The sequence below is a fragment of the Meles meles genome, chromosome 9 (genome assembly GCF_922984935.1).
Source record: "Meles meles chromosome 9, mMelMel3.1 paternal haplotype, whole genome shotgun sequence".
Lineage (NCBI taxonomy): Eukaryota > Metazoa > Chordata > Mammalia > Carnivora > Mustelidae > Meles > Meles meles.
In genome coordinates this window covers 75,205,677-75,222,333 of record NC_060074.1, presented here as the reverse complement: position 1 = coordinate 75,222,333, position 16,657 = coordinate 75,205,677, and the positions used below count along the sequence as shown (strand labels likewise).

The window sequence follows — 16,657 nt, the reverse complement described above, 5'->3', positions numbered from 1 at the left end:
ATACTTCCTCTTGATTTCTCTGACATCACTGTCCTATTGCCATTAAATATAGTGCCATATAGACAATGGAAAAGCACTATAATTATTTATGAGCAAATACCAGGACTGGAGAGAGGTGACAAGATTTTTTAAAAACTCTCCCTAATGTGATAGAAAATATGGAGTGATAATATTTTTACTGTGGAGAAATAACTAATTTTTTTTCCTGGCTGTCTCAGTGAAAAAAAAAAAATTCCATCATTTTTCCATTTCATCCATTATACTGTCAAGTCGCCACAACAGATCCAAAGTTTCTGCTGTTAATCATACCTGCTGGCAAGAATAACATAGAAGCTTATTTTCCTTCTGTTGAACTGTTGAAAAGATCTGATTTTGTATTTAATATTAAGAGTTCTTGAAACCAAATAATAATTTTAGTAAAATCAGAGTTATTACTCCATATTTGTGTAGTTATTTAGTTCAGAATCTAGAAATAACATTAGCTTGAGATGGCCAGATAAAATACCAATTCAGGGCTAGATACATAAATTGTGGGGCTTAGTGCAAAATAAAAAGGTGGGCTTCCTGTTTAAAAAGCAAGAAAAAACTTTTTCTTGACCTATCACACTGTATTTTATCTGCTATTTACTGTTAGCTCCTTCAGACATGGGATACATGCTGGCAGAGGGCACACCCTCACAGGCTCTGGGCCCTGGCCATGGCTCAGTGCACAGGGTGTGGGCCTGATCCCAGCCTTTCCCCAGCTGTGCCCTGACCCCCACAGGGCAGATGGCAGAGGTCACTGAACAAGGGTGGGGAATAGACAGGATAGCAGAGACTCTCTGGGAGGCAGGACCCCATGTGAGATAAGGCACCAATCCCCCAGCACTTCCTCTGTTTTCCCATTAGACTTTACTTACAAAACACAAATTTAGAAATCAAATTATTAAAAATTTCAAAACAGTGACAGACAATGTCACTTCAAACCCCAAGTGGTGTCCCCTTCTAAAAACGGAGCCCAGGGATGCAGCCAGCCCTGTGAGTAAAAACAATTTTCGGTAAATGAATGCCTTCATCAAGATCAAAGAGGTTTGATCAGGCAGCCGGCAACGACTCTGTGTTTTTAGTGCTTTAATGGTACTGGCTTCTTTGAACATCTAGCCTGGATTTTATACTGGCTTCCTAGATTTAGGAGCAGATCTAAACTGCATCTGATATATACAGACAGTGGTTTCCTGATTGGAGAGTAGTAAAATTAATTGGGTACATCAGACTGGAAAGTGGAAGAAAGAATTAGTACTGAAGGACGGAACCATTAGAATCCAGAATTTATTCTCCTGTTTAGGTAGCTCTGGGCTCTAGGCTCTGGGCTCTGGGCTGTTTTTCCAAAGTAGAAATCCCTGGCCACCAGGAAGTTCTTTGTATATAAGAAAAGGACACATTATGACGTGGAAGAGCATTGTACCAGGAATCAAAAGATCTATGTTTTAGCACTAATTATGTCCCTAACTAGTGTAATTCAGCTGAAAATTCCAAGTCTGGCTGTGGCTGCTACACAAATAAACTGAATTCCATGCACTGTGGAAACCCAATGCTTCCTCAAAATTCCTGCTCATCCCCAGAGGTTTACTTTCTCATGGTCTCTTGTGTCCCCAGTTCCTTCTTATATACCTGCCAACTGTTTGTGCTTGAAGTTAACTTGGACTTGAAACGACATCCCTTCCCCTGTTTCCACTAACACTTCATGCCCAGTCAGCATTTGCAAGTCTACTAATGATGTGTGAGTGGTGGGGAAGCTCACGGAAGTCTGGGTCTTTCAGGCTCCCTCTTTTCTCTCAGCCCTATTCCTGTCCAGGACAACACAAACCAGGGGTAATGCTGTCTTAGGCAAAATAGTTCGACTCCACAGCAGCTATGCTTAAATTTGCATACTTAAATCAATTCAGAGCTCAGTGTGGTGGGGTGGGGGAGAAGTGAAGGAGAGGGCTTCCCATTTAACAGGATCCATACTCAGCAGGTGCTTGTGGTTCTAGATTCTAAAGTCCTGTTGTCCTTTCTTGCTAGTCTCCTGGCTATGGACTAGCCTTCTCGACTTCAGGCTTTTTAACTGTAAAATGAAGGGAGATGATAGACCAAAGCTTCATATCTATTGTGGATCTCACCATAATGTGCCATGGGATCATGGGGCCATTCTCCCTCTCTGTAAGTGAGTGGATCTAAGTACGTAGGTCTCAGTTAAAAGGCCTTTTGGCTTCATGTAGACCTCTAGTCGTGACCTCTTTATGTCCATTTCCCATATCTTCCTCAACCTCATCTATCACTATCAACTTAACCACCCATCCCCCAAAGAAATTTTAAGTAGTAGCATCATCTTCCAATGTTATTGATTAAAAAAAAAGAAATCAAGGAATCTGAAGTCTTCCAGATTTGCTGACAAATATGGACTCTGAAAAACAACCTGAGGGTTTTGAAGGGACGGGGGTGGGAGGTTGGGGGAACCAGGTGGTGGGTAATAGGGAGGGCACGTATTGCATGGAGCACTGGGTGTTGTGCAAAAACAATGAATACTGTCACGCTGAATAAATAAATAAATAAATAATTAAACTAAAAAAAAATATATATAAGGGTGGGACACTTGGGTAGCTCAGTCAGTTAAGTGGCTGCCTTTGGCTCTGGTCATGATCCCAGAGGATGTTGCGAAGCAACCTCAAAGTTGGATTCCCTGCTCAGCGAGGAGCCTGCTTTTCCCTCTCCTGTGGCTGTCCCCCTGCTTGTGCTCTTTTGCTCTCTCTGTCAAATAAATAAATAAATAAATAAAGTCTAAAAAAATTTAAAAATAATATAATGAAAAGGTAAATTCCATATTGCAGATGTATAGAATTTACCATGAATTTAATCAATTTATTAGCTATTATGCTGTCCGTGTAGGCACAACTTAACCTGTAGCACAAAATTGTTGCAGCCAAGTTAGTTTTAATATGAGCTTTTTGAATGATAAGAACATTAGTAGTTCAATAAGCCAATAATATTTAATTTTTAACATTCATTCCAGTCCTTTTCCTATGCACAGAGCCCTGCAATTTGTTCTAATTATAAAGAATAATGCTGTGTAAGTGGTGCTGAGAGGATGTAGGGTTCAGCGCTGGGTCTACTTTAATTTGGGCATAGCAGTTAGGCTCTCTGGTCTCAGGTTCTTCATCTGAAAAATTATAATAAAATCAGTTACCCTCAAACACCTAAAAGAAGAAAATTTGGGGGGGGAAATGAGATGATATATGTATATACCTGCTGCTTTTAAAAGAAAAAGTGGCATAAATATTCTGTTAGTAATTAATATATCAGAGGCATTTGGATTATCTCAAACTCTAGTAACTTAGACTAAAAGGGAAATTTCTGGAAAAACAAAACTTTTATGAGTTTTTTTAATGTTGGTAATGTCTATACCCTGAAGATGCTATTTTCCTTTCAGCCGTATAATACTTAATTCCAGTGGAATGTCCAGAAAAAAATTATTTCCCTGTTTTTCAGTGGTGAAAACATAATCATGTAGAAAAAACATTAACTCCCAAAAGTCATCTAGATTCTTAAAAATTATTTCTAACAAGAAAGAAGAAATTTGGGGACAGGGAGAGAGATTTAAGTCAGGTAAAGATTTGCCTATGGCTGCTCTCGACGTTACATTTCTAGGTGGTTCTAGGAGGAAAGAGGACTTGGAATTATGTTAAGGATGATGCTGAGAATATTCTCCTCAGCATCTGTCTTGTAAATAACTACCTTGTAACTGTCCAAAGGAATTATACAAACCAAACAAACTTCCAGCCACTGGCTCCTGTATCTGTACATATACCATAATAGCATTCAGGAAGAATGACCCTTTTGAGTATAGAATACTAAATTTCACCTCTGATTTGACTTATAAATCTATTGGTTCCCTGATTCTGACTAAATTTCTAACCCAGGGAATACTTATTTTTGTCCTATTTCCATTTACTTAGCTAGAAATGAATGCATGAGGAATAGTCAAAATAAATTAGTAGTAAAGCTAAAAGTCTTATTAAAACTTGCTATACATAAGGAATAGCGTGATTTTCTACTACAAACTTGAGTATTTACTAAGAATATAGTACTTAAATTTTTTTATTGTGGCAAAATATATATATATAGCATAAAATTTGCACTTTCAACCATTTTTAAGTGTACATTTCTATGGCATTAATTACACTCACAGTGTTGTGCAGCCATCACCACTATTTCCCAAACTTTTTCTTTACCTCAAATATAAACTCTGCACCTATTAAGTAATGACTCCTATTCCTGCCTTCTCTGCTAACCTCAAATCTACTTTCTGCCTCTACAAATTTGTCCATTTTCGGTGCCTCTTATAAATGGACTCACTCATATATTTTTTCTTTCTGGTAGGCTTTATTTGTCACTTAGCATGTAATATTTTTCAAGGTTCATCCATGTTGTAGCATGCATAAGAACTTTATTCCTTTTTATGAATGACTAATACTTTATTGTATGGATATACCACATTTTATTTATCCATTCATACTTTGATGGACAGTTGGGTTGTTTCCACTTTTCAACTGTAATAGATAATTCTAAAATGAACATTGGCATAAAGTATTGGAGTACCTATTATCAGTTATTTTGGGTACATTTTGCTTTTTGAAGAAACGCCAAAAATTTTTCACATCAGCTATATCAACTTACATTCCTACCAGCAACATACATGTGTTCCAATTTCTCTACATCCTTGCCCAAACTTACCATTTTCTGTGTTTTTCATTATAGCCATTCTACAGTGTGTAAAGTGGTATCTCATGGTGGTTTTGTTTTATATTTCCCTAATGACTAATGATGTTAACCCTCTTTTCATGTGTTTAGACAATTGTGTATCTTCTTTGGAGAAATATCTATTCAAGTATTTTCCCCACTTTTTAATCAGGTTGTTTGTTTTTTGTTGTTGAGTTTAGGAGTTCTTTATATATTCTGGATATTAATCCCTTATCAGATATAGGATTCACCAACATTTTCTCCCATTCTCTGGGTTGTCTTTTTACTTTCCTAATAAGGTCCTTTAAGAATGAAGAATAAAGTGGTGCCTGGGTGGCTCAGTGGGTTAAAGCCTCTGCCTTCAGCTCAGGTCATGATCCCAGGGTCCTGGGATCGAGCCCCGCATCGGGCTCTCTGCTCAACAGGGAACCTGCTTCCCTTCCTTTCTCTCTGCCTGCCTCTCTGTCTACTTGTGATCTCTGTCTGTCAAATAAATAAATAAAATCTTTAAAAATAAATGAAGAATAAAGTAAATCTGTGTGACTTAATTGTATATGTTTATATGCTAGAGAAAGTTTTAGCATGTATGTTGAGAATGTGATAGAACCCTTTAGGACAGTATTGGAAGGGAACTAACCTATAGTATATTATCTGCATCATAGCAGTGTTTTACCCAAATGTTTACTTCCTATAGGAAATCCATTTCCATTCTTTCCCTATTTTCCTATAGACTCACAAGTCAGAAAATTCTACTCTCTCAGAAATGCTACTCTCTTAGATGTTTTCACCCATCTCTCCTCTTCCCCTACAGGAGTGAGGGGGGCGGCTGTGTTACCTGATTGGTGAGACTAGGGAAAGACATGGCAACCATGGGGAAGCCAACCTCACAGTCTCTACCTGCAGACACTGTCTACTCATGGGTCACATGTTCTTTACTCTGACTGCTGCCATTGACCTGGTTGGAAATCCTTGCCTGGCAGAGGCAGGCCACAATCTCACCCTCTAGGGCAGCTGAATTGTGTCTGTGTCTCAGACCCAACTCTCTTCACAGGCAGGTCCCAATGACTAGATTTTAAGAAGAAAAAATAGAAAGCCAATCCGCCCATTCTTTGGTCCAGTTTTATGGTAATGAGAGGTGCTATTTTGATCCATATCTGACCTTGATGTCAATTTTTCTGTTGATTTATAATCTTGAGGGGAGAGAGGTAAGATTAATTTGTACCTTCCAAATTCCAATATTAAAAATTTTTTATAAATTTAATTCTAGTGTAGTTAACATACAGTGTTATATTAGTTTCTGGTATAAATATAGTGATTCAACAATTCCATATATTATACAGTGCCCATCAAGATAAGTGTATTCCCAATCCCCATCACCTATTTCACCCATCCCCCCACCAACCTTTGCTATGGTAACCATCTTTTTATTCTCTATAGTTAAGAGTCTGGTTTTGGTTTGTCTTCTTTTCCCCCCCTTTGTTCAATTATTTTGTTTCCTAAATTCCACATATGAGTAAAATCATATGGCATTTGTCTTTCTCTGATTGGCTTATTTTGCTTAGTATTGTGCTCTCTAGCTCCCACAATGTTGTTGCAAATGGCAAGATTTCATTCCTTTATTTATTTTTTTAAAGATTTTGTTATTTATTTATTTATTTATTTATTTGACACACAGAGAGAGAGAGAGATCACAAGTGGGCAGAGCAGCAGGCAGAGAGAGAGAGAGAGAGAGAGAGAGGGGGGAAAGCAGGCTCCCTGCTGAGCAGGCCGGATCCCAGAACCCTGAGATCATGACCTGAGTTGAAGGCAGAGGCTTAACCCACTGAGCCCCCCAGGAACCCCGTGGATTTCATTCCTTTAATGGTTGAATAATATTCCATTGTCTATGTATACCATATCATCTTTATTCATTCATCAGTTGATGGGCTGATGAACTGATTCATCAGTTGACATTTGGGCTCTTTCCATAATTTGGCTATTTTTTTAACTTATTAATTTTTTAAGTAGGCTCCACACCCAGCGTGGAGCTCAATGTGGGACCTGAACTCTTGACCCCAAGATCAAGACCTGAGCTGAGGTCAAGAATCACCCAGTCACTCCCATAAATTGGCTGTTGTAAATAATGTTGCAATAAGCAGAGGGGTGCATATATCCCTTTGAATTAGTGTTTTTGTATTTTTTGGATAAATACTCAGTTGTGTGATTACTGAATCACAGGGTAGTTCTGTTTTCAACTTTTTGAGAAACTCTATATTTCCTTCCACAGTGGCTGCACCACTGTGCATTCCCATCAACAGTACACAAGAATTCCTTTTTTCTGTGGCTCAAAGGGATCTGTGTCTTAGTGCTCTATACATATAAAGGACCTGCCATATTTTTCACTGATTGTTTTGAAGAAAATCACTGAAATAAGATAGGCTATTCCTAGGGGAATAGAAGCTAGTAGGCAGTTTAATTTTTCTTTTATACTTTTGAAAATGGAGAACTTCTACCATTAAAAAACAACAAAAAATGTATTCTTACAATTATGAAACAGTGAAACTTCCTAGTGATTTTCCTTTCCTCACTTGGCACTTTTCTAGTCTATAGGATATTTCTTTATTGAGATGTTCAACTCCAGTGAATACTATGGAGGTATAGAGTGAAATAAAATTCAAATTCTTTAGATTGAAGAGTGCCATGGAGAATCTGATAGAATATTATTTGTATAAGAGAAGTTAGTTAAAGAGGGAGTCTATGACAATAGACTTCTCAGATATGAAGTTAAGGCACATTAATATTGCAAATATCACAAATAATTTGTCAGTAGTTCAGATTAAGCACCAGTTCAGAGTGTGATTATACTTATACTTAATGAAGTGCTGATGGGAGTTGGTCTGTTAGAGAGGAAGAAATTCTGTAAGTGGAACATTTTGTAGGTACAGAGATTGTAGAGTAAAAAATTGGGGGAGGACACTATTTTATCCCTGGTCTTGGCTCAGTAGTTAGGTTGGACTTTGACTCCTTGGCAGAAGCTGATAGGCCTGTGGGGAGCACAAGTTACTCACCATATTGCTTTTTGCTGGTACACCAAGTGACAAATAGCTGGCAAGAAAGAGAGAGAGGCATCTTTCATATTTCTGTAAGGAATAGAGCATGGCTTGGTTATATCAAATACTGAAACTTTTTGACAAATTTAGAAGGACACAGTACATGGGAAGATTATGATAGATTAAAGTGGGCCATAAATTCTTTGACACTCCTCCCACTGAGATGTGGGGTCTGTGTCTGTTCTTCTGTTCTTTTAAAACTGGATAGACTCTCAGATTGCTTTGCCCCAAATATTACAGCATAGATAATGCTGTACCTGTTTCCAGACCCAGTGTCAAAAGACTGGCTGCTTTTACTTTCTATAATTTCCAATAGTCACTCTTGGAACCCAGCCAACTTATGAGGAAGTCAAGTGGCACTGTGGAGAGGCCCAAGTGGAGAAGAACTGAGGTTCCCAGCATCAGCCCTGGCTGAGATTTTGGGTAACAGCCAACCAACTTTCCAGTTATGTGAGTGAGCCATCTGAGCCATCTTGGAAGTAGATTCTCCAGGCTTGGTTAAGCTTCCCAGCTGAACTGTGTGGAGCAAAGAAAAATCTTCCCCACTGAGCCCTGCTCAAGTTGGCAATTGTGAGCAAAATAAATAAGTATTTTAGACCACTAAATTTGCAGCAGTTTGTCACCAGCAATAGATAACTAGAAGAGAGGGTGACAGCAAGAGTGGCATCCTCTGGGGATTTTGAAGTCAGTACTCATGAACAAAAGGTACAGAAAGAAGAAAACAAGAGTTTTCATGGAGAGACAGTTGAGAAGTGGGACTAAGACTTTCTAAAATGAAAGAAGATATGATTGTACTAATGATTAGTGAAAAGAAAATTCTGAAGTTTGTGAATGATTTACTTTTAGAAAATTGAAAGCAGGTTCAAAAATATATTATAATGTTAGTCTGTTTGACTTTCATTTTGGTATACTTTTTTGAACCGGAGGAAAAGGTTCGTAGTTATAATTCTGCACACAGGGAAATGCACAAAATATTATGGGTATAGTGTGGAAAGAATGACTAACTGCCAGGGAATTCAGGGGAAACTTGACAGAGAAAGTGATATTTGGCTGTCCTGGAGATGAATATGAGTTTTCCAGATACCATAGAACAAATTTAAAGGACAAAGAATAGACTGGGAGAAATACATTTGCAGTTTATATGAAAGTTAAAGAATTACAATCCTTCATTTTGATAAGAAAGTCAAAAAGACAAAAAACCCAATAAAATCAATAAAAAACACACGATTCACAGAAGAGGGGCAAATCACCAATAGACATATAAAAGGGATGCTCGGGGCACCTGGGTGGCTCAGTGGGTTAAGCCTCTGTCTTCAGCTCAGGTCATGATCTCAGGGTCCTGGGATCGAGCCCCACATCGGGCTCTCTGCTCAGTGGGGAGCCTGCTTCCTCCTCTCTCTCTGCCTGTCTCTCTGCCTACTTGTGATCTCTGTCTGTCAAATAAATAAACAAAATCTTAAAAAAAAAAAAAAAAAAGGATGCTCAACATCAGTAATAGCCTGAGAAGCAAAACTAAATAATAATAATAAAAAATAAACCATGATTTGCCTAATGCACTATTAAAAACTCAAGATAGTCATAATATCCAATGACAGTGAGAATATAAGGAAAAGAACATTCTACCATACTGTTGGGAGAATTTGGACTGACACAATCATTTTGGAAACTAGCAAGCATTAAAATGTGAACTGCTTACATTCTGTGATTCAGCAACCTCACTTCCTGGAATCTGTCCTTGGAAATGAGAACACTAGTAAGGATATAGATATGAAAATGCTTTTGCTATGATATTGAGCACCTTTCCACATGTTTTTAATGGAATAATTTTTTCCCCATTTTATTTATTTTTTTCAGCATAACAGTATTCATTGTTTTTGCACAACACCCAGTGCTCCATGCAAAACGTGCCCTCCCTATTACCCACCACCTGTTCCCCCAACCTCCCACCCGGGACCCTTCAAAACCCTCAGGTTGTTTTTCAGAGTCCATAGTCTCTTATGGTTCGCCTCCCCTCCCCAATGTCCATAGCCCCATCCCCCTCTCACAATCCCACCTCCCCCCAGCAACCCCCAGTTTGTTTTGTGAGATTAAGAGTCATTTATGGTTTGTCTCCCTCCCAATCCCATCTTGTTTCATTTATTCTTCTCCTATCCCCCTACCCCCCCATGTTGCTTCTCCATGTCCTCATATCAGGGAGATCATATGATAGTTGTCTTTCTCCGATTGACTTATTTCACTAAGCATGATACGCTCTAGTTCCATCCACGTCGTCGCAAATGGCAAGATTTCATTTCTTTTGATGGCTGCATAGTATTCCATTGTGTATATATACCACTTCTTCTTTTTTTTTTAAATTTATTTATTTATTTTTATTTTTTTATTTACAGCATAACAGTGTTCATTGTTTTGGCATCACACCCAGTGCTCCATGCAGTACGTGCCCTCCCTATTACCCACCACCTGGTTCCTCAACCTCCCACCCCACCCCACCCCACCGCCGCCCCTTCATAACCCTCTGGTTGTTTTTCAGAGTCCATAGTCTCTCATGGTTCATCTCCCCTTCCAGTTTCCCTCAACTCCCTCTCCTCTCCATCTCCCCATGTCCTCCATGTTATTTGTTATGCTCCACAAATAAGTGAGACCATATGATACTTGACTCTCTCTGCTTGACTTATTTCGCTTAGCATAATTTCTTCCAATCCTGTCCATGTTGCTACAAAAGTTGGGTATTCATCCTTTCTGATGGAGGCATAATACTCCATTGTGTATATGGACCACAACTTCCTTATCCATTCATCCGTTGAAGGGCATCTTGGTTCTTTCCACAGTTTGGCGACTGTAGCCATTACTGCAATAAATATTGGGGTACAAATGGCCCTTCTTTTCACTACATCTGTATCTTTGGGGTAAATACCCAGCAGTGCAATTGCAGGGTCATAGGGAAGCTCTATTTTTAATTTCTTCAGGAATCTCCACACTGTTCTCCAAAGTGGCTGCACTAACTTGCATTCCCACCAAGAGTGTAAGAGGGTTCCCCTTTCTCCACATCCTCTCCAGCACACGTTGTTTCCTGTCTTGCTAATTTTGTCCATTCTAACTGGTGTTAGGTGGTATCTCAATGTTGTTTTAATTTTAATCTCCCTGATGGCTAGTGATGATGAACATTTTTTCATGTGTCTGATAGCCATTTGTATGTCTTCGTTGGAGAAGTGTCTGTTCATATCTTCTGCCCATTTTTTGATATGATTATCTGTTTTGTGTGTGTTGAGTTTGAGAAGTTCTTTATAGATCCTGGATATCAACCTTTTGTCTGTAATGTCATTTGCAAATATCTTCTCCCATTCCGTGGGTTGCCTCTTTGTTTTGTTGACTGTTTCCTTTGCTGTGCAGAAGCTTTTGATCTTGATGAAGTCCCAAAAGTTCATTTTTGCTTTTGTTTCCTTGGCCTTTGGAGACATATCTTGAAAGAAGTTGCTGTGGCTGATATCGAAGAGGTTACTGCCTATGTTCTCCTCTAGGATTCTGATAGATTCCTGTCTCACGTTGAGGTCTTTTATCCATTTCGAGTTTATCTTTGTGTACGGTGTAAGAGAATGGTCGAGTTTCATTCTTCTACATATCGCTGTCCAGTTTTCCCAGCACCATTTATTGAAGAGACTGTCTTTTTTCCATTGAATATTTTTTCCTGTTTTGTCGAAGATTATTTGACCATAGAGTTGAGGGTCCATATCTGGGCTCTCCACTCTGTTCCACTGGTCTATGTGTCTGTTTTTATGCCAGTACCACGCTGTCTTGGTGATCACAGCTTTATAGTAAAGCTTGAAATCGGGTAACGTGATGCCGCCAGTTTTGTTTTTGTTTTTCAACATTTCCTTAGCAATTCGGGGTCTCTTCTGACTCCATACAAATTTTAGGATTATTTGCTCCAGCTCTTTGAAAAATATCGGTGGAATTTTGATCAGAATGGCATTAAAAGTATAGATTGCTCTAGGCAGTATAGACATTTTAACAATGTTTATTCTTCCAATCCAAGAGCATGGAACAGTCTTCCATCTTTTTGTGTCTTCTTCAGTTTCTTTCATGAGTGTTCTGTAGTTCCTCGAGTACAGGTCCTTTACTTCTTTTGTTAGGTTTATGCCCAGGTATCTTATGGTTTTTGGTGCTATAGTAAATGGAATCGATTCTCTAATTTCCCTTTCTGTATTTTCATTGTTAGTGTATAAGAAAGCCACTGATTTCTGTACATTGACTTTGTATCCTGCCACGTTACTGAATTGCTGTATGAGTTCTAGTAGTTTGGGGGTGGAGTCTTTGGGGTTTTCCATATAAAGAATCATGTCATCTGCGAAGAGAGAGAGTTTGACTTCTTCCTTGCCAATTTGGATACCTTTTATTTCTCTTTGTTGTCTGATTGCCGTTGCTAGAACTTCTAATACTATGTTGAACAAGAGTGGTGAGAGTGGGCATCCTTGTCGTGTTCCTGATCTCAACGGGAAGGCTGCAAGCTTTTTCCCATTGAGGATGATATTTGCTGTGGGTCTTTCATAGATAGATTTTATGAAGTTCAGGAATGTTCCCTCTATCCCTATACTTTGAAGCGTTTTCATCAGGAACGGATGCTGGATTTTGTCAAATGCTTTTTCTGCATCAATTGAGAGGACCATGTGGTTCTTCTCTCTTCTCTTATTGATGTGTTCTATCACACTGATTGATTTGCGAATGTTGAACCAACCTTGCAACCCAGGGATGAATCCCACCTGGTCATGGTGGATAATCTTTTGAATGTGCTGCTGGATCCTGTTTGCTAGGATCTTGTTGAGAATCTTTGCATCCATATTCATCAGTGATATTGGTCTGAAATTCTCCTTTTTGGTAGGGTCTTTGCCTGGTTTGGGGATCAGGGTAATGCTGGCTTCATAAAAAGAGTCTGGAAGTTTTCCTTCTGCTTCAATTTTTTGGAACAGCTTCAGGAGAATTGGTGTTATTTCTTCTTTGAAAGTTTGGTAGAATTCCCCAGGGAATCCGTCAGGTCCTGGGCTCTTGTTTTTTGGGAGGTTTTTGATCACTGCTTCAATCTCATTACTAGATATCGGTCTATTCAGGTTGTCAATTTCTTCCTGGTTCAATTTTGGGAGTTTGTAGCTTTCCAGGAATGCATCCATTTCATCTAGGTTGCTTAGCTTATTGGCATATAACTGTTGGTAATAATTTCTGATGATTGTTTCTATTTCCTTGGTGTTAGTTGTGATCTCTCCCTTTTCATTCATAATTTTATTAATTTGGGCTTTCTCTCTTTTCTTTTGGATTAGTGTGGCCAATGGTTTATCGATCTTATTGATTCTTTCAAAAAACCAGCTTCTAGTTTCATTGATACGTTCTACTGTATCTCTCTTTTTTTTTTACCTTAACAAGATGAAAACATATTTAATGTATTTAAAACACATATAACAAAAGGGATTTCACCAAGAATATTAGAATGAGGTAGTCAATTTTTATTAGTCTGTTCTGATAAGGAAAACAGAATTGTTATACTTGTTTTAAAAAGAACTTCCCAATGCAAATATTCAAAACCATCAGCTGGGACCATTATCTCCTCAATGTTAGTCAACATGGTGTTACCTTTGATGCAAAAACACCACTGGGAGCAAGACCTCATTGATCTCTGCTCTAATCTTGATTATTTCCCTTCTTGCATGTGGAGTTGGTTTGATTTGTTGTTGATTCTCCAGTTCTTTAAGGTGTAGAGACAGCTGGTGTATTCTGGATTTTTCAATGTTTTTGAGGGAGGCTTGGATGGCTATATATTTCCCCCTTAGAACTGCCTTTGCTGTATCCCATAGGTTTTGGACCGAGGTGTCTTCATTCTCATTGGTTTCCATGAATTGTTTAAGTTCATCTTTGATCTCCTGGTTGATCCAAGCATTCTTAAGCAAGGTGGTCTTTAGCTTCCAGGTGTTTGAGTTCCTTCTGAACTTTTCCTTGTGATTGAGCTCCAGTTTCAAAGCATTGTGATCGGGGAATATGCAGGGAATAATGTCAGTCTTTTGGTATCGGTTGAGTCCTGCTTTGTGACCCTGTATGTGGTCTATTCTGGAGAAGGTTCCATGTGCACTTAGGAAGAATGAGTATTCTGTTGTTTTAGGGTGGAATGTTCTGTATATGTCGATGAGGTCCATCTGGTCCAATATTTCATTCAATGCTCTTATTTCTTTATTAATTTTCTGCTTCGATGATCTGTCTATTTCTGAGAGAGGCGTATTAAGATCTCCTACTATTATTGTATTCATATCAATATGACTCTTTATCTTGATTAATAGTTTTCTTATGTAATTGGGTGCTCCCATATTGGGGGCATAGATATTCACAATTGTTAGATCGTCTTGGCGGATAGTCCCTTTAAGAATTATGTAGTGTCCTTCTGTATCTCTGACTACAGTCTTTAGTTTAAAATCTAATTTATCTGATATGAGAATCGCTACCCCGGCCTTCTTTTGAGGCCCATTGGCATGAAAGATGCTTCTCCATCCCTTCACTTTCAGTCTGGGTGTATCCTTAGGTTCAAAATGGGTCTCTTGTAGACAACATATGGATGGGTCCTGTCGTTTTATCCAATCTGCAACCCTGTGTCGTTTTATGGGCGCATTTAGGCCATTCACATTGAGAGTGATTATTGAGAGATAGGTTTTTATTGACATCGTGTTGCCTTTGAAGTCTTTCTGTCTATAGATTGTTTCTATATTTCTGTTCAATGATATTCTTAGGATTTTTTCTCTTTTATAGGACCCCCCTTAATATTTCCTGCAGTGTCGGCTTGGTGGTTGCATAGTCTTTTAAGCCTTGCCGGTCTTGGACACTCTTTATCTCTCCATCCATTTTAAATGTCAGTCTTGCTGGATAGAGTATTCTTGGTTGCATGTTCTTCTCATTTAGTACTCTGAATATATTTTGCCAGCCCTTCCTGGCTTTCCAGGTCTCTGTGGAAAGGTCTGACGTTATTCTAATGGGCTTTCCTCTGTATGTAAGAAGCTTCTTTGTCCTAGCTGCTTTTAAGAGGGTCTCTCTTGAAACATAATTCCCCATTCTAACGATAAGGTGCCGTGAGGACTTTTGAGAATCTAAAACCTTGGGAGGAAATCTTTCTGCCTCTAGTACATGAACGTTGTTTCCATTCGTGAGATTGGGAAAATTTTCATAGACAACTTCTTCCACTATATCTTCTAGACTTCTTTCTTTTTCTTCCCCTTCAGGGATTCCAATAATTCTGACGTTGGAACGTTTCATGGCATTGTTTATTTCCCTGATTCTGTTTTCGTGGCTTCTGAGCTGTTTGTTCCAGGCTTCCTCCTGATCCTTTCTCTCTATCTGTTTGTCCTCCAGATCACTAATTCTATCTTCTGTCTCAGTTACCCTCGCTTTTAGAGAATTTAGCTTGTATTGGAACTCATTGAGAGCATTTTGAACATCATCCCTGGTGGCTTTCAGTTCTGCCCTAACATTGTGAACATCATCCCTGGTGGCTTTCAGTTCTGCCCTAATCAATTCTGTTTGGTCATCCATGGCTTTCTCCAACCTAGCTATTGCCTGGATAATTGTTAGTCTGAATTCCTTTTCTGACATTTTGTCTATGTCAATAGCCATTAGCTCTGTTGCAGAAGGCCCATCCTCTGTATTTTTCTTCTGTTGGGTATTCCTCCTCCTAGTCATTTTGGTAAGAGATGACTAAACAGATGCAGCTGGACTTATCGATTGTGGTGCAGTCAATGTGCACCCTGGAACGCTTCTGTGCAATCAGGATTCCCTACCCAAATGAGAGAAAAAAGAAAAGAAAAAGAAATAGAGAAGAAGAAAGAAAAAAAAGGGGAAAGAAAAAAGGAAAAAAAAAAAGAGAGAGAGAGATAGGAAAAAAAGGGAAGATAAAAGAGAAGGCTCAGCCCAAATGGGCCACAAGGTAAGATTTGTGGAGTATACAAACAAAAACAGACAGACAAAAAGAGTGATAAAAGTATATGACAAGAGAAAAAAATATGTATATATAAGCAAAAAAAAGGGAAGAACCTCATCAGAAAGAACCCCAAGTATAAGATTTATATATTATCAGGACAAACACAAATTCACAGAAACACTGACAGAAGGAAAAATTGGGAGAATGGTTATAGATTCTCAGTGTGGGTGAGGAAGGTTATTTTGATTCTTCCTGAAGGTATCTTGATGTTTTTGTTAAGGGACTCAACTTTCCTAAGTTACAGGGGGATTAGAAACTGGTTTGCCTATAGGGGTAGCATTGATTGGGGAAAGGGGATTACCTTGAAGTTTAACTCTATATGTATAGTAGAAAATAAAAATTAAAAAAGAATAAACTAGACTAAACTAAGTTAAAATTTAAAAAGAATTAAAAAAATAGAAAAACAAAAGAAAAACACGGGTGTATGTACCAAAAAGTTCAGGTTAGAAGGTTATTAAAGAATTTGATGTACTGGACATCTCAGTGTGATGGTAAATAGGTTAAAAAATTATCTGTATGTATAAAAAAAAAGAACCAGAATATTGGTAAAGAGTTAAAAATAAAAGTTGTATTTATGAAGTAGTGGTGGTTGTTCTCTTGTAGTCTTTTTTTTTTTTTTCTTCCTTCCTGGTTGGTTTTCTGGGGGAGGGGCCTGCCACGTGGGTTTTCAGACAATGATGTTCCCTGAGTTAGGTCCTCCCCCTCCCCTCAAGGGGGTGAGCTCTTTTTTTTTCAGGAAACTGTTTTTTTCAGCCTTTTGTTCTCTGGGGGTTTTTATGTTCTTTCATCTGCTTTCTCTCGCCTTGAC

The 16,657-nt window shown here is 38.5% G+C and overlaps 1 protein-coding gene across 1 annotated transcript in view; it reads left to right on the top strand.

The window, feature by feature from the left end:
- The window catches only part of CCDC141 (coiled-coil domain containing 141), a 220,131-nt gene that overhangs the window by 3,261 nt on the left and 200,213 nt on the right, over window positions 1-16,657 (top strand). The window lies entirely within an intron of this gene.